Source organism: Photinus pyralis, unplaced genomic scaffold (genome assembly GCF_008802855.1).
Source record: "Photinus pyralis isolate 1611_PpyrPB1 unplaced genomic scaffold, Ppyr1.3 Ppyr1.4_LG6, whole genome shotgun sequence".
Taxonomy (NCBI): domain Eukaryota; kingdom Metazoa; phylum Arthropoda; class Insecta; order Coleoptera; family Lampyridae; genus Photinus; species Photinus pyralis.
The window spans coordinates 12,471,291-12,489,763 of record NW_022170663.1 but is presented as its reverse complement, the minus strand read 5'-3'; the positions used below and the strand labels follow the sequence as shown (position 1 = coordinate 12,489,763).

General features: G+C 34.4%; 1 protein-coding gene across 1 annotated transcript in view; it reads right to left on the bottom strand.

Moving 5' to 3' along the window:
- Window positions 1–3,596: 3,596 nt before the first annotated feature.
- LOC116174394 (prolactin-releasing peptide receptor-like) overlaps window positions 3,597–18,473 on the bottom strand; it is an 84,241-nt gene continuing 69,364 nt past the window's right edge. Inside the window, exon 3 of the mRNA XM_031492310.1 lies at window positions 3,597–5,774. The gene's annotated coding sequence lies outside the window, so the exon portion shown is untranslated. The remainder of the gene's footprint in view (window positions 5,775–18,473) is intronic.

The following is an 18,473-nucleotide window of genomic DNA, read 5'->3' as shown; positions in this document are numbered from 1 at the left end:
AGGAATAATTTCAAACAGTTCCAAGAGTGGGCTACTAGTTCAAAAGTTACAGCCCTTTGAATTTTCTTTCGAAATTGGTTTCTAGTCTATAACTTTTGATTGAGAAGTCTGGTCGAAAAAGTACGAATTGTTTTGGATTCTACGCACCAAAATTAATAAGAAAAAGTGTTTTCCCGAGAAATTTTGGTGCAGTTGATTTTTGGTAAAAAAAGGAAGGTTTTAACACTGCCTTTTTTTGAGCCCCGAACAAAAAATTGCCTCAGATCGACCCGGAAAAAAATTTTCTTATAGAATGTGGCCTGTAGAATCCATAATTTCAGACAGTTCCAAGATTGGGCTACTAGTTCAAAAGTTACAGCCCTTTGAATTTTCTTTCGAAATTGGTTTCTAGCCTATAACTTTTGATTGAGAAGTCTGATCGAAAAAGTACGAATTATTTTGGATTCTACGCACCAAAATTAATAAGAAAAAGTGTTTTCCCGAGAAATTTTGGTGCAGTCGATTTTTGGCAGGGTGTGTATATTAGTTGCAATAATCTAAGTTACTTATTAATACAAAGCGGACATGTTAATTTAAACTACTCCCGTATTACAAAAGCATGCATATGAGATGGTTGCCGTTACATACAGTTTTTTTGTATGAGTTAAAACAATATATAGTAAAACTAGCTATACACTTGCAACAATATGTATATGATAAATTTTATAATTCTTCATTGCTATCCCTATACGTATTATATTTTTTGATAGCTATTATTATATTTTTAATTACCTTTAACATACATTTTTCTCCGTGTGTTTATCGCGGGCGAATCTGATGTGTTATCTGCCGTGTGTGTTAGATTTAATGGTGAGTTTTAAGACAACATAACGCATAACGTGTATGTGTACTTGTGTATTAAGTGGCGGCTAGGGAGGGAAAAGGACAGGACAAGGATTTGCTACAGGCCAGTAATGAAACATGGTAAAACATATACTATTTATTAGACGTTAATCCAAGTATAATGTAATTACAAATTTATTATCGGTCTTACACGGAATTTTGACAGATGCATTAAATGGAGGAACAAAGCAGGGAGACTACAAAAACTGCTCGTGCAGCTTGGGGCTCTCAAGTCTCCGTGCTCCGTTTCACAAGAAATTGCGCTATTTTGACACAGTTAAATAACAGGTATACATATAATTTCGAATTTGATAAAATACACATTAATTGAGACAACCATTAAATATTTACAAAAATACAAAATTAAGATGTGCCGCAAAGAGACCTTTTCTACACATTCAAATTTAACACTTAATAAGCGTAATGTATAAATTTTAGATTTATTACTTTTTGGTGACATAACTGAGTTTGCCGCGTTTCCAATTATTTTCGTATAACGCAAATTTTAAATTGGTTTAGATTCTACGTGGGCGATAACCACATGCTCTATATTTATCCATCATATTTCGTAAAACACATAACCTCATAGCCTGCTTTTAAAGCTCGGTGAGGGGTATTTGCACTTAATCGCGAATGAATATAGGTCATTAGGGACATTTCGTTGGATTAAGTTGTAAACTAAGCTCTTCTTCGACGTTTGCATAGAAGCGTGTATTTACCTAACTGAAGTGTCGCATGTATTCAAATTCTGGAAATTAGAATGTATGAAATAACGTTGGCGTTACTACCCTCAAACTATTGTCTATATTTTGGCGTTTGTACCCCAATCAAGGCACTAAAATCGCGTGCTCCGTTTAAATTCATTAACGATTTTGCCACGACTAAATGAAATGGGATAAATTACGTATCAAAATTGTGAGTGCTATACTTCGCTTCAAAATAATAAGAAACAAAAATAAGAATTAAAATTAGGTTCGACCGCAGCAACGTTTATGTTTTATGTTTTGTATTTAGAAACGCTATTATATAAACACAAAGGGAGAACGTTGTTGTGGTAGCATCACCATCCAATGCAATAATTACGTAGAGAGCAACATTTTCTCTATTTTGAAAAGACTAGTACCTTTTATATTTATATATTATTATATATTTATATATTATATTTATATATTATAATGTTTAATAATAGCCCTAGACTCAGCTTTGTTTTTCTACTCTTCAAAAAATAAGGCAACGCGCGTCCTTAATTCGAATGGAAACAATTCGCTTTCCTTAGACAAAAGCAATGAGGAAATGAGAGTCAAACTTAGGGGAGTTTGGAAATAAATATTCATACATTTGTTTGATTCTTCATCAACACACAACAACCCCTAAATATCGTCAAAAGAATTGCAAATGTCATTCTCAATTTCAATTGCAATAATTTTTAAACCTTAGGCAAAAGTAATGAGAGGATTGTGGTGTAATTTAGGGGTAGCTGGGAAGTAAATATTTATGTATTTATTTGATTCTTAATCAACATATATCAAGCCATTAATATAAATTACAACTTTCAAAAAACCTTTCCAATTCCTTTCCAATGGGAGCAACAAGTTAAACGTGATAACCGCGACCGACGAAAGCGCATTTTCCCCCGCACATAATCAGTAATAAGTCGGGAAGGAAGTGACCAATCCAAATAAACTTTTGCCATTCTGGTCTCTGGGCTATACTACAACGTATAAGACAGAAACCACAACGAAAAAGCTTAAACTGGAGGACTAGTAGTGGTACAGTGGACAGTGGTGGTGGGCCTAGTTATTGTCAAATAATAAAAGGTTTTTTAAATGACAGTTTTTATGAATACTTTTGCAAATTTTCTCCTCATTTTTCTCACTTACATTAAATCTAGATTAGCATAATATAGTATAATCGTAGATAATAACCACAAAGAGAAGATTTCTAGTAATTTTATTGTAACTTCCGCTTAACACTCGATTTTTAGTTTTGTTTGGGTTATGGTCATCACAATCACGCATACGGTACCTAATTAAATTTGCTACAACTTCATCTCCAATTAATTTCCGTAGATTGGTACCACATTATACCTCATATTTTGGTGGAAAATTTGACATTTCTCAATTTTCAACTTCTTGGGAAGCTATTAGACCTAGAAAATTGGATTAGGGCCCAGACTGTCAAGAATTTTGTTCACTTTAAAAAGTAATAATGAATGGCCTTTCGTGGTTTGCACAAAACTGAAAAGCGTTTTGTTGTGGTTTGTTGGAGGTTCGAGGCTTTGTTTTTAACGACCACAAGAGCTCCAGTGTTTTCTACGATAACATAGAACGGACAAGGTAGTTCAAAATATGTAATCCCGCGAGATATAAGTCGGGATTATACTTAATCCCGAGATATAATTAATCCCGAGAAATAAGTCGGGATTATACGTAATCTCGAGATGTAAGTGAGGTTTATACTTAATCCCAAGATATAAGGCGGGATTATACGTAATCTCGAGATGTAAGTGAGGATTATGCTTAATCCCAAGAAATAAGTCAGGATTATACTTAATCGCGAGATATAAGTCGGGATTATACGTAATCTCGAGATGTAAGTGAGGATTATACTTAATCCCGAGATATAAGTCGGGATTATACGTAATCTTGAGATGTAAGTGACGATTATGCTTAAATCTCGGAATTAAGTATAATCCTCACTTACATCTTGGGATTAAGTATAATCCCGACTTATATCTCGGGATTACGTAGGTATAATCCCGACTTATATCTCGGGATTACATAATTTGAACTACCTTGTCCGTTCTACGCTTTCGTAGTTTTCAGTTTTGTTTAAAAAAACGTTTGATTCTAAAAATGCATAAATAGCGGCAGCTCTCCTACGAAGCCGTAAAATGAGCGTGTTTAATAAAACTCGAATCGCAATTTCAGCGTTGACATCGCGTTTTCTTTCCGTCTCCAACGTGTAATCTTTTTATAATGAAATAAGTTTTAAAAAAAAAAAGTAAAATAAACTGCTTCCTTCTATTTAATTAAGAGGCGAGCGTAAGTTCCCCCTTTTTTTTGTACTAATTAATGAAAAGTTGCTGAATTCTTTATCGTGTACAGTGCATAAAGGGAATTTATTTAAGTGGGTATTTACGGTAAAGGCTGAGAGCTTCCGTAGCACTTTGTTCTTGTATGCCATTAAGTTATTGAGGTAACGGTAGGATAAACATTACGTCAGTCCTTATTAAGTGGGTTTAATCGCTCTCCGTTTTGTTTCAGGAAGGAAGTGATGTCTACGACTTAGGAAACTTGCGAAAAACTGTCACGTGCTTTCGTTGTTGGGCTAATTGAAGGTTTAAAGTGTTAAAACTGTTACAAAGCTATCGCAGTCGATGGAAGAAAACTAGAAAATTGAAAACGCACAATTTTTTCAAAGTTTTGTTTGGTGTGAGTTAACTACAATTATTGAATGGAGGTGTAGTTTCCCTCCTGGAAGGGAGAGAGATACTCGAGGAGATACTTCAAGTTGACCGAACTTGCTTCCCGGTAAAACCAGTGAGGAATGGGTTAGATCCCACTCTAGAAGAGACTAGCATGATTAAAAAATATTAATAAAGATCTTTATGAATTAAACTCATTGTTGAAAAGAGCAATCAGTTCCTCTTCCCTTTGGAAGCCATGCATCGTATCGTAAAAGCGTTTTGTTTCTCTCTTGATCGCTAACTCCTTTATTCTTATATTTGAACAAAAAGCTCGCGCTACGAAAGCTTTGTTCGTAATCGCGTGCTATTAAGAAGGTCTATTTTCAGGGCACTACTCCCGAGTAGCTATTGAATATACGTAAAGAACGTACTCGTCGCTCTTATAGAGAATATCGGATTAAACACTGAAAAAGAATCCCCTATTGAAACTTGGGCATCTGTCAGCAGCGTAAAACGCATACCTTATGCGGCGTTTTAGATTATCTCTTTTTAAATAGGGAAAAGTGGCACTAAATAGCGTGTTGTTAGTTACCATCATAAAACTGTACTCAAAACCGTGCGTGCTCCTAATGATAAGAGAAACTTGTAAGGTGCGTGTGCCTAAGAAGTCCACAGATGACAAAGAATGAGCGCGATTTTCGTATTGACGGGCGTTTAGGAAATTCATACATTTTAAGGAATAAGTCCATGGCATGAAGTTTTGAAGTTATAAGAATTAAGTTCTTACTTATGAACCCACCATCAGCCACGGTCTCCAGTTGAATGAGACCCATGGTTTGGTGCAAGAAACGCCTTGATTGAAGGCTGGTTGAGTGTAATTTCCGTTTGACATTTTGGGAGACTCTCAATGATATACTTTCTCCAAAAGCTTCGTATATTAAGATTTCTGAGAAAATAATACCCATTCGTTCTTTCTGCCCTAAAGCCTATACGAATACATACAACTATTCAATTAAAATTAGGATTAAATTTATGTTAAGTTCTTTTTTAATTTAAAATTCAGTGAGACCGAAAAATGGCTCGTTTCCTTAGAAATTCTAAACACGGGAAGTTTAATTTTCTAAAATGAAACGCAATGAATCGGAGCAATTATCGAATCGGAAGTAGGTACTACTTTTACTAAGCGATATACGATTTTTTCCCAGTCTGTGAATGAGGAGAATGTTTTAATCCTTAATTGCGGTTACAAATACATTTCCAAAGATAGAGCATTAGTGTGGAAGTTGCGCAAATATTCTCCTCACGATCGGCCTAGCCTGGCCTGAACAATAAAATGACTTTATTTGTCATTCAAAATGGACTGAGGTAAGTATCAGTTATGTCACCACAGTTAATTTTTGTTTTATCACACATTTTATTCACACTTACTTTTTTAAGTCTAATTCTACGTTGAGCCTCGCCACTTTTAGCAGTTGAACGAAATCTGAAATTAAAAAGCATAATTAGCACCCCATTTACAAATCTTTTATTAGTATAAGTTAAATTCACTGGGCATTTAATTCTTGTAAAGTGTACGTACCAATTTTTCGAATATGGTTCAAGGTTATTCATCCAAAATTTATAGATTGTTTGATTTTTTCAGTTCCACGCCGTCATGTAATTGCTTGAGCTGTTGAAGAAGTGGAAAAAGCATGTAATGAGCCACCATTAGCCCTCAATTTGAACCATATCACATATAGATCCTGCTCTAAAGAACACTGTAGTCGGATAAAGAAAATTCGAGATAAGAGAGATAAAGCAAAATACGAAACCAGTTGGAAATAGGAAGTAAATTCTCACTTAAACAATTGCTTAAAGATGATTATAATAGATACAATCAGATTCGTCTTCACCTATTCTCATAGTTCCAAAAAAATTCAGGTAATAACAAAAATAAGAAATATAGGATCCATAAGTAGAATTAGATGAATCTAGTAAAAGATGTGCAGCATATGCAACGTCCCAAGGCTAGTTTCCAATAACAATCATCAGATTTAAATTATAAATTACGTTTAATTTATTTGAATGACATTGTTGTATTTGGAAATAACATACAAATGTAACTAAAGTTAATTAAAGTGTTACAAAGATTAAAAGCAGTCAAGTTAAAATTAAATCCGATGAAATGTCAATTTTCAAAAAAAAAGAAACGTTCTTTGGGAAAGAATTTCATCAGATCCTGCAAAAATTAGTGCGATTAAAGATTTCCCAGTTCCAAAAATTTACATATAACAAAGCGAAATTCTGACAGTGACAGGGAATAATATAAGGATCAAAATCTGTATCATGCCAAAAGGCGTTTTCACCCTGAAAAGGTTGCCACGCCATCCCGAGGGGGGTTCCTTGTAATTTAAAAAAACCATTTTAACATAAAATCCCCTAATTACCACCCTAATTAAAATTAGTCCTCCCCCTTTTCCAATTTTTTCTAATTCATTCTAAAAGTGCGACTAGTTTAGAATACTTGATTTTGAAATAATTGGAGCTAAAAGTGAAAAACGAATTTCTGTAATTTTTTGAAAAACGCCCTCCTCTTCAAAATAACAACTGAAGATTTTACTAAAGGCAAATCGAACGATTTGATTATATTAGACGTGTGAAAAACTCCACGCTCACGTATGCGTATAAGAAAAATTTCTTATTTCTGGACAGGTCTTACTAAAATTTTAACAGTAGCAGCTCTTGGTAAAGGTTTTGTGAAAAACTACGCACGTGCGTTTATTACATTAATATATTAAACATGGTAAAAGCTACGGTGCGCGTAGATTTGTTATTTGTGGACTAATTTTTCTGAAATTTTAACAGTGTGTACATCTCATAAAAGCAATTTGAACATCTATGTCAAAAATTGCCACACCGATTAGGTACTTCGCTCAATAGAAGCCGAAGCGATACATGAGAAGTAAATACAATAAAAGGAAAGTGCTGGGTCTCAGCAGATTTTAACTTTGTATTCATTAAGGTGAATATGAATATTTCCTTTCGATATAATATCATGAGAAAGTTTCAGAGTTAAATTATTATTAGAAGTCTGAATGCTTTTAGGTAACGTATGTACATCCCTTCCATAAACCTATAGAGGATATAAAGCATATTACAGGGCGATTCAAAAAGAACCACCACTTTGAAAACCTGTATTTTAATTTAATTAAAGTAGCAAAATAGAACCATGGGTTATAAATAAAAATGAAGAATATTAAAATCAGTTTTTTTTCACTAGAAAATAAGTTCGCAGATGTTCAATATGACCCCCTCCAGACACTCGAGCGAAATGCAAACTTAACAACTGTCGTCAATAATAAATTATTAATTTTGTGAAGGGAAGTAATTTATTTCTTTTATTAAATCACAATAGTGGTTGATTTTTAAGGGTTGAAATATTCTGAAATAGTGTGCCGAAGCCTCTAACACTCAACTCATATGAAAATAAATTTTACTCATATTAAGCTTTAATATATAGTTTTATAGGTTTTCGAAAAAGAGGGTAGTTTTCACTCCTAAAAAATTAAGAGCGCCCATCGGCATAATTATAGATTCTAAGATAGAGGGCTTAATTCAACTTTTTTTTATCTCAATCGATCTATTTTGAAAAAATTGACAGGTTTAATACTAGTAGCTAAGGCAATTTTTAATAGGTGATTTTATTTTGAGATTTGGGATTCCGCATGAAATCACCTTTTGGTGCTTCGCGTCTAATAATACACCGAAACTAAATATGCTATACTTACAAGCTGGATAAAATATACAACGAATTTGTTAGGAAATAGCTATTTCCATAAATAAATCGCTGTAACTTTGAATCCATTTTATTTTTCTTTTCGAACGTAGGAAGATCGAAGATGTAATGGTAATGGCTAATGGGTATAGGTATACACCACTGACCAAAAATGGAAGAGGCGTGTAAAATACGCAATAAATACGTTTCTTGTGTAATAAAATATCACTCTATCATCAGCACTTAAATTTAACCCCTTCATACAAGTTTTTAAATAGTGCTGGAGCTCCAACGTTTAGTTAAAAAAGATGTGCCGGCTATGCTAGTACCTCCTGTAATAAAGATAAACAGAATACTTTTATACCCAAACAGGAAAGCAAGTGTTTCTCTGGTCCTTCGGCGTATTTTTTATGTCTTAAGTCATAACATTAATTTAGTTTGTGTCACGGAAGAATAGAACGCTTATTTATGTTGCGAAACACATAACCGCTGATAGAAAACGAAAATGTGGAAATTTTGTTAGAAAACTACAGATTTGGTTTCAGCACAAAAAATCCCGTTTTAGTACAAATTGGTAGTATTAAAATCAAGTTAAGGCATAGTTCGCAAAATACTGCAACCAATATTTTTTTCTTTCTCGCGTTTTGCTGAATTAAAATTCGCACATCACGATAGACTCCTTTTTTCACTATGGTAATGGCTCTCTCTTTCTATTGTAGATAATACGTTAAAACGCAATTTGTCTTTAATTTTTAATACGTACAAGCAATTGATTTAATTTACTATGCCGGAAAACTTAGGGTGAGGTCATAATCTAGACCTGAGGGCATTGTGCTCCCCTGCAATGTTATTACAGAGCAACTGGGTGCAAAGCGACCTCGCTTCGGAAATCTTTTGGGGTTGGAATAATAAAATAATACAAGAATTGGCATAATTCTCGTATTTGTAACCTGTAAATTGCAAATCGGCAACTCACCCAACCAAGATTGTGTGTAATTGTTGAATCGTTCCAGTTTTTACAAAAAAATTATTATTTCCTAGTCCTACTCTATTTTCTAATTTAAAGTAATTTTTGGGCAGCCGTTGCTATTAAACAGTTCGTTCAAAATATCTATTGCCGGTGAAGGATTTTTTTAAACCGTAACCGAAAGAGTACAAAAACTGATTATTTTTCATTCCAAGTTACACGAGTTTCGATGTAATTATGTATCTCAGTGGCTTGCAACATAGGGTTTTTAGGGATTTCAACGTTTTTCTAATCATTTTAAGATCGAGCTAAAACACCATACGCAAATTTAGGAAAAAAACCCTTCTCCTCGCCTGTACCTTACCGCATGCAGAAACATATGCGTGATAATTAAACGAATCACACTTATTTACAATCACTATCCCTAAATAAATGTTGTAGTACCAATTTGAGCACTTTCCTGAAGGCATTATTGAAATTTAAAAAATAGTTTCATTTAAAATTGCATGTTTGACATGAAAAATGCACTCACCGTTTCCTTTGAGGTTTTACTTCTACTGTACCTTTACCAACATCTTAGGGTCACCAAGATTTCACATTTAAAAAACCACCCTCCCATACACTCGTATATCACGCACGTTTCGCGGCGAAAATTCGACTACTACTATGATATGATAATCGTCTTTCGACATTGTGAGTGAATCACTTTATACCTGTTAACCTTCATTGAACATACGTGGTCGAAATCGGTTTTGTATCTACCGGATTGTAGATTACAAATTATCAAAATTGAAAAGTAAACTTCTATCCATTGTTACTGGCCCATTAACCTTACCTCTCGCAAATCGAATGGAAAATGATGTGTTCTTAAATTCTTTGCGCGCAGTATTTTTCTCACAATCAAAACGCTCGTCCCCAAAATACTTTCCTAGGTAAATTTCAGAAATGCGACGAATGGGAATCAAATTACTTCAACGGGAATTTTTTTATAACTTGAGCTTCATGAGCAATTTTTGAGAGGAAGCTTGTCTGATTTTTCATTTATACAGGGTGAATTTTTCCCAATGTTAAGAATGGGGATGTGTATTAGTGGACAATCACGTAGAGAGCAAGTTTATACGGCCTGTGCGGACCGGATTAAGTGCGTACCCTCTTTTTTTCCCAAATGATTTATTTTGCAAATTATCAATTCTAAAGTTCTCTTCTACTTTGGAAATCGCTTCTGAAATTGTTTATGCGTACAATCCATCTGCAAGTCAAGTTGAGGTAGTTGGGTGAAAATAATAACGAAGTCGTTTTTAACATTTCGCTTCAAATACTCAAGTCTTTCGGGCAAAATTCTACTTTCGAGGCTGATTTGAGGCTACCTCCCAAAGTCCTACAATTTACGTTTCTTGTTTCATTACCAATAAGCACCATATAAAAAAATGTAACGGCGTTACCTAGGGCTTTCTGCTACAGATTTTGTAAAAATTCAGAATTCCTCGCACAAGAATTGTAAATGCAAAAGAATTCTGCTCCCAAGAAATTGGGTCTAGAGGCCTTTGGAAAAAGAAAAAATCCAATTAAATTCTTAGCGCAATACGTCAGATCACGAATTTGCCGTGTACACTCTTTATCTACTTATAAACAAAGTTATTGAGCAGATACAACACTTAAAATTGCATGAAAAAATCATTATTTTCATGTTCAAGGTACGAAGGTGCGGGGAGCGACGAATAGATTGACGAACTTAACGTATCAGATTCTTTTGTTTCATTTTTTTAAACTCTTGCAGACTCTTGAAATCGTTTAGCTTCAGTTTTTTAGGACTGTTAGCTTTTCCTTTCTTTGACTCCGTTTAGATACGTCAGTTTAGATCCTTTCACTTCTTCGGATTCGGATTTCTTTTTGTCTATTAGATTGTTTCTATTACAAAACAGACAAGAAATAAGAAACATTCTAGATTAGATGTTTTTTTTTCAAATTAGTTTACATTGTATACAGCCACAATAAAGTAGACCTATTGTGTACCCGTATACGTACCTACACTCAGAATCCTGGTAGGTACATGTATATTATTTCATATAGCAATTTACACCCCGCATATGCGGCACAATTTTACATACACACCCCTTCGTAATATAAACTTGTTTTGGGACATATCCAGCATATTACAATGGAAACAGGGCATTTTGAAAGATTTATGGCTCTATCCTAGTTTTCAACAAAACAAGTTTCCTTTAAAATGTGATTTCGTGTTTTGTAAATAATACTGGTAGCTCTTTTTTTCCTGTCCAAGCGTGTTTATGTGCATCCATGCGTCGAATTCCTCAAACGTGGATCTTACATTATAAGCTCGGTTCATACGAAAGATGAAATTTTAATAGTTATTTGTACAACTAGTTTTGAAAGTGATACTTTTTTTCACGAATTTGCAGTTTGATTAATGAGCGAGTTAATCAAGCAAATTCATGAACAAAAGACACTTTCAAAATTTTTTTGTATAGTGATCCTTAATAACACGTCATAATTGAATATCATTGACATTCGCGATTTACTGTCACTAAAAAATTGATGCTACTGTTGATAGATAGGACTAAACGCCATGGAAACGCATAGCTTATAAACCGTGAAAAAAAGTAACACTTTCCATACACACTTTCGTTAAAAAAAGTCCGCTAATTTGATAACAATGCAAAAAAAGTTTTTGCGTATTGATCCTAACCGCTGGCGCGTCTCTAAATTTAGTTTGCTTCAATAAGCGCTCATAGTAACGCAGCTTTTCCAGTTTGTGCCAATAAATGACTTTTATTTCCCGTATATCCCACGTTGAAAAGGATTTTATGCTGATATTAGATTTTCATTTTGGATGAGCTACATACTACACACTTTGTAATTTTGTGAGGTGCGTCATTTTTTTTCATAAAGTGCCTTATCGCAGGCATCAGCGTGTAGGTAAAACTTTAGTAGTAATAAAGTTCAGCAACGGTGCTCCTTTTGTCACAGGATTCACTGTTAGTTACTTTGTAAAAGAAATCGTATAGGAGATTGTAATATGCATTTTCCTGTACATACAGTTTCTGCATGCAACATTATTCTCTATGATACTATATGAGTTCTTGTATTAGAAAATGTTTAAAATCTTATGGCAAATTGACTGATTTTATAGTGAGCGGTACGCTAAACAAGTAAAAAGCTTTTCGCCCTAGGACGAGTAACTGTAACGCATTTTCCATTCATTTATCAGTGATTCCTAAAAGGCTTTGACTACGTTTTTCTTTGCTAAAAGCATCTATGGTAAAAATTTCAAAGAAATATCCCAATAAATAAGAAAGTTGGCATTGCGCAGTCTACGCATTCTTTTTCCAATATGCGCGATATGTTTGTCTTTACTAGAAGCATCGGTGGTTAAAATTTCAAAGAAATGTCTTCATAAATAAGGAAGTGAGATATGTTTGCCGTTATCAAAAGCATTTGGGTTAAAATTTCAAAAAGATACCTCGATAAATAAGACAGGCCCTTGATGGACGGACAAACGGACGGACAGAGAAAGTTCGTCAATCCAAGCGGTAAAAAAATTACATGGCAAAGGAGACGAAATAGGCTTTCTTTTGAGCTTTATTTCGAAATAAACAAAAGTCCTTATCGTTTCGTTGTTGAATATGCCCAATGTGGTACGTACTTACTCTTGAAAATAACTGAATACCTACACGGCGTGTTTTAATAATAATTAATGCTACTTTATTTTGGTAACTTCATTGGTTAATTTAACACAGGGTTCCAATAATCAATTTAAACTAGTGTACCTTTGTCAATTTTAACACAAATATAATAGTAGTCGATCCATGTTGAGTAGGATACGCTTAGTTTTTTTATTCTAAAAAAATTCGTCATTCACTGCGGTCAATCAATCCAAAGCTTATTTGAACTATGACCCCTGTGGCGACTGCGATACGTCTTGTGGAAGGTGGCTGTGGACGATTTCCAGGGAGAGAGATAAATAACAAGGGTCCACAGAAACACATTTTGAGATTTGGTCGATAGAGAAAATAATGAAGTAATAAAGGTTCGTGTTTAAATAGCATTGGGTTTTAATAACGTTCCCCAAACCCCTTCAGACGTTTGGGTTCCTTAATGTTCGTTATGTAATCTCAGGTTTCGTTATGCATAACAAGATATTAATTATACCTTACCGATATCAGTAATACAACCCAAAGCTTGGATTTCTACTGTAGAACCATTCAAGTTTCTCCACTCGAATGGCACTCACCTAGTGCCATTTTGGTCTTTGATGAGGTCTCGTGTCTTCGATTGGAATGAAAGAACGTAGGTCGCATTACTAAACCGAAATCAATTACAATGCCACCCTTAAATTACGAAATTGGCCAATGAATTATCGAATTAAAAACGCCCAACAAATAAATCCGCTTCAAAGTTACAATGAAAGGTTGATTTCTCAGAAATAGGAGTGGAGAGGGCAAGTACTCGACCCTAACGTATATCGAAAAAGGTATAATTTGCTTGGTTCATTTCCTTTTATAGCAGGGAACATATTTGAAGCATACGGTTAGCCGTATTTTTCAATTTTATTTATGAAGAAAAAAAACCCCACAGTTATATTTTACTTGATTCTTTCATTTGATGCATGCTTTATACGTATAACTTTTTCATTTTTCTCCCTTGAGCTGAATTTTCGCATTTATTTTGTTATTCTCGACGAAATCTGTTTCTATGTTCTCTATTTTAATAAAATGAGACCGCTATTTAATAGGGTACATTTCGCTGGCGGCATTCAGCGTTGCATTGCTATAAATTCCACGAGGCTTTGTTTTATTCATTATACGATTTGTGCCATCATCTGCTCGTTTATAAGTTAAAAGCGACTGCAACAATGTCTTTTGAAACTAAATGTAAAACTAACTCACGTCTCCTATATCTTTCTAACTAGAATATCTTTCATTGATTCTTGTAACCACCCGCCCTTACTTAAAGTAAGCGCCACGGAAACCTTTCCGATGTATCTACGGATGAGAAAAAAATTATGCTTATGTTATGGCGTTTGAGTAATATGAGGAATCTGATGCCTATGAGGAATCGAAATAATTTCACGAAGTAGAAGTTTGCAAAAGTTTACTAGGATTGAAAGAATCGGAAAACTTCAACGCAACGGAAGAATCCGAAAATCAGAGGAATAAGCTACGAAACATTGGAAATGTTGGAAGGATTCAGAGAATCTGAGGAACCGGAAGAATTCGAAGACGCGGAGGGATCCAAAGGATTTACAAAATTTTAAGCATTGAGGGTTGAATATTTTACTGTTTTAATTTTCTTCTATACGTTCAACGAAGTAAGATTATACAAGTAAGTTTTTTAAATCAATACTGTTGACGCAACATTAACCATTTAATTTTTCTTATCATTTTTTAATTTATTTCATTGCGGATCAATTTCCTTTATTCAAAATTCTATTACTTATCTTAAACACACGAGTGTTTATCTGCAAGCCTGCGCCGACGAAAAGGGCAGACGAGTCGTTGGCGTTTTCGAATGCAGACATATAAAACGTACTACAATTTTTACCGAAGGTTTTCTATGTGAAGTGGCTAGTTCCGGGTACTACTACTATAAGCTGATAAAGGGGATCCCCGCACCTACAAACATCCGGCTCGAGGTAAGTGGATGGGCATTGGTGTGTACTTATATTGTTTGCGTAATTTTCTTAATACAGTCCGCTAAAAAATAACAATTTTTTCACTCCTGTTGCGTGGACAAATACAATTTTTTTAACGTTTTATCCTATAGATAAAAATGGATTTCTTGGGAATCTCAGATGTCTTTTTACTTGATTTTTGGTGCATAAATATACCCCTAAATTTCTTATCCGTAACATGTTTGTTTATTGTAGCGATATTTCTCGAAGAATTTTTTAGAAGAACTTATAACCATTTTAACTGCAACTTTATGAAAGCGGTTTTAACTTGACGATCCTTTTTAATCGATTGTAAGGAAGAAATAAAGTTTTAAAATTTCAAAATCTTCTGCGTATGACTACACCAAAATTTCTCGGGAAAACACTCAATCAAAAGTTATGGACTAGAAACCAATTTCGAAAGAAAATTCAAAGGGCTGTAACTTTTGATCTAGTAGCCCAATCTTGGAACTGTTTGAAATTATTGATTCTACAGGCCACATTCTATAAGAAATTGTTTTTTTCCGGTCAATCTGAGACAATTTTTTTTTCGAGCCTCAAAAAAAAAGGCAGTAATAACCTTCCTTTTTTACCAAAAATCGACTACACCAAAATTTCTCGGGAAAACACTTTTTATTATTAATTTTGGTGCTTAGAATCCAAAACGATTCGTACTTTTTCGATTAGACTTCTCAATCAAAAGTTATAGACAAGAAACAAATTTCGAAAGAAAATTCAAAGGGCTGTAACTTTTGAACTAATAGCCCAATCTTGGAACTGTTTGAAATTATGGATTCTACAGGCCACATTCTATAAGAAATTGTTTTTTTCCGGTCGATCTGAGACAATTTTTTTTCGAGCCTCAAAAAAAAGGCAGTAATAACCTTCCTTTTTTACCAAAAATCGACTACACCAAAATTTCTCGGGAAACACGAAATCAACTGAACGAGAATGATCAAAATTTTAACCGATGGTTTTTGTGGAAGTTCTGGCGGAAGATTTTGAGATTTGAAAACTTTATATTTTTGTACTGTTGACGCATTTTTGTTGTTGCATCGGTTCAATCCCAACTATAGGAAGAATAAATGTAACTTTGAATTATGCCGAACCTTCGGGTTCGCCGCCGACCTACAGTTGTTTAGTCGCCTCTTACGACACGCAGTGCCCTCTGCGGTAGAGCTATTCTTTCCCGACCCTACACGGGTAATTCATATTTCAAGCGTCGAAACTAAGCCGCAATTCTAACAGAATAAAAGTAAATGAGCGACTTACTGTATTGGTCATTATTGAGCTACTCATTTTGAAGTTCCATCCTTTTAAGGATAATTGAGCGTGATTGCCAATTAGTTTACTGATTCGTTTTTTTAAAGCAAATTTAACAAAGTCAGAAGGTGCCAGATAAAATTGAAAAATAAATTTGGGCAATGTACAGTATACAAGCTGGGTTGCGATAAAACAGTAGGTAGGTATCGAGTTTGTCGCTTTGAAGCTTTGGAGCGATTTTGTGTAACAAATACGTTCGACGAAATAATGTGATTGAACATACAAAAGTAAAGCGGATTTGCATCGACAGCCGAGAAAAATTTCCATTTAGTTCTAAGCTTATGCAATGCTTTTCGTTTCAAAGGAAGAAAATACATATCTGGACCCATTTGGGTATAGGGAAGGGAACGTATTGGCAAGTATAACATTACCATACCTCCTTTTTCTTTCAGCCAAACGCATTTGGTTATTTTCAATCTCGTTCCTTTTGGGGGCTCGTAAAGAATGCAACAAAGATTACGATACAAAATAATTTGCATGCGTGCCAAGCGAGATTGTTTGAAATGCTAATTTGGGTCACCGAAAAAGGTTGAATTTATTCATGCCACGTTTAGTTTTAAGCTTTCCAAGCGACGAAAATTGTAATTAACTACGACTGTTACCTAATGTTCTGATTGTGAAATTCCTAAATATACCATTCAATTTACCAGAAATTGGCTTACGATAGTTTCACCTTTTCTTATTCATTTTGTCACCTTAATAATTATTGTAACACTAAAATCTAATTGGTAATTCTGAAGATCTAGAAGAAATTTGTTTAAGAATCGATCGCGTCTCCACAACTGCTTGTTTTAGACGGTAGCGTGGCAGTATTAGACACAGTATTCATTACAAAGTGCGATTAGGAAATTAATGCCTCATTAAAAACGACGGAACAGAACCAAACAGGATATAAAATCGTAGCTCTCGCCTCCCAAGAAGATCAATCGATATTAGGCGATGCATTCTTATCATCGATGAATCCAGAATACGCAAGCTGGATTGGCGAGTTAACTTTTAAAATAAAAAGAACCAATTACCAACTGAATTTGTTATGTCTATTCACCACTTTTTTCTCTTTACGTGCATTGAGCGCTTCTAAAACACTCTTTGAAGATTCTTAAGAAGCTCTTCGGAAACTATTTTTCATAGATTCTTTCTTGGGATTTTTGAATTCCTCAAAGATAGTCTCGAGATTCCTAAAGCTTTTTCCAAAATTTGTGAGATTTTACAAATTCTGTATGATCTCAATGTAGGATGAATGATTATAAAGTATCTTGTTAAGAGCTTCTGTCGGGATAGCACAAATTTCCAATTGGGCTACGAAAAGATTTCAGGTGTAAACTCGGCAGAAAGTTATGTTAGTCAAGTGAATTAGGGTTAAAGAAAAACGAGGATCCAATCGCGAATAATAGAGACCAATATTGAGAAAATTGAAAAAGGGACAAGCAAAAGGTATCGATCATATCACGTACATCATGGAACGTAGAGAAATAAATGTTTGCTAATGCCATTTCGAATTTGAAGTTTCTGCCAAGTTTACGCAACCTTGAAAGTGAAAGGTCCCTTTGAGGAGTGTAATTGAATTTGTACCTTGTGGGTAGCGACCTAACTTATTCTGTAGGTTACGATTTCAAATTCGCCTCTATAAGTATACGAATTTTAGAATCCGTTTTTCCCGTCTAATGTAAATAAAAGGAAATGCCTATGTCACCAATTATATATCATCAAAGAGTTTTCTACCCATTCATTTCAGACACGTGCAGCGACTTCATTATTGGAAAAAGTCTCAGAGGAATGGATCGAAATTTACGGAGGAAAATCGCGTCATTATCGTGTTACCTACATCACTTCGCATTAATTACATTTGTTAGCCTGTGAGTTGCCGAAAACCACGAATTTGGTTGGGATTTCGCGTTTAACCTTTCATAACGTGTGATCCGTACTGAAAATTAATTACTATCGATTTTGGTATCCCAAATTTCAGACTAAGAAAGTAGGCTAATAGTGGGCATTCAAACGTTTCATTGAAATGATTACAGATAACAGTATGAAAGTTAAGCTAGAATAAGTACTTGTAACTCCAAAGGAGATCTCAATATAAAAGCATCAAACCAAGCAGCTAGGTGAAGTTCCACTGACTGTCAAGGCTTCAATAAAACCGCAGCAAACCGGAGAGTAAGATAAATGATCTCCTAAACGGAGATAGATTGTTTTGTTAGACCAAACAACTCCGAAGTCATTCAGCGACGAGTTTTGTCATGAAAATTCCATGAACGCGTAAGCTGCAATCTTAATTTAGAAATCAAATTAGTGTAGCTATGTGCAATATGTAATAAACAGAAGTGACTGTTCACCAGTAGCAACTCCCACTAAAATAATCATTTAATTGGTTCTAATAGAAAAATTCATCATCTTTATTGGACAAGAATTTTCATATATAATACAGCGCGTCGGTTTGTAATTTCCGAAAATTCTCGATCTGTAG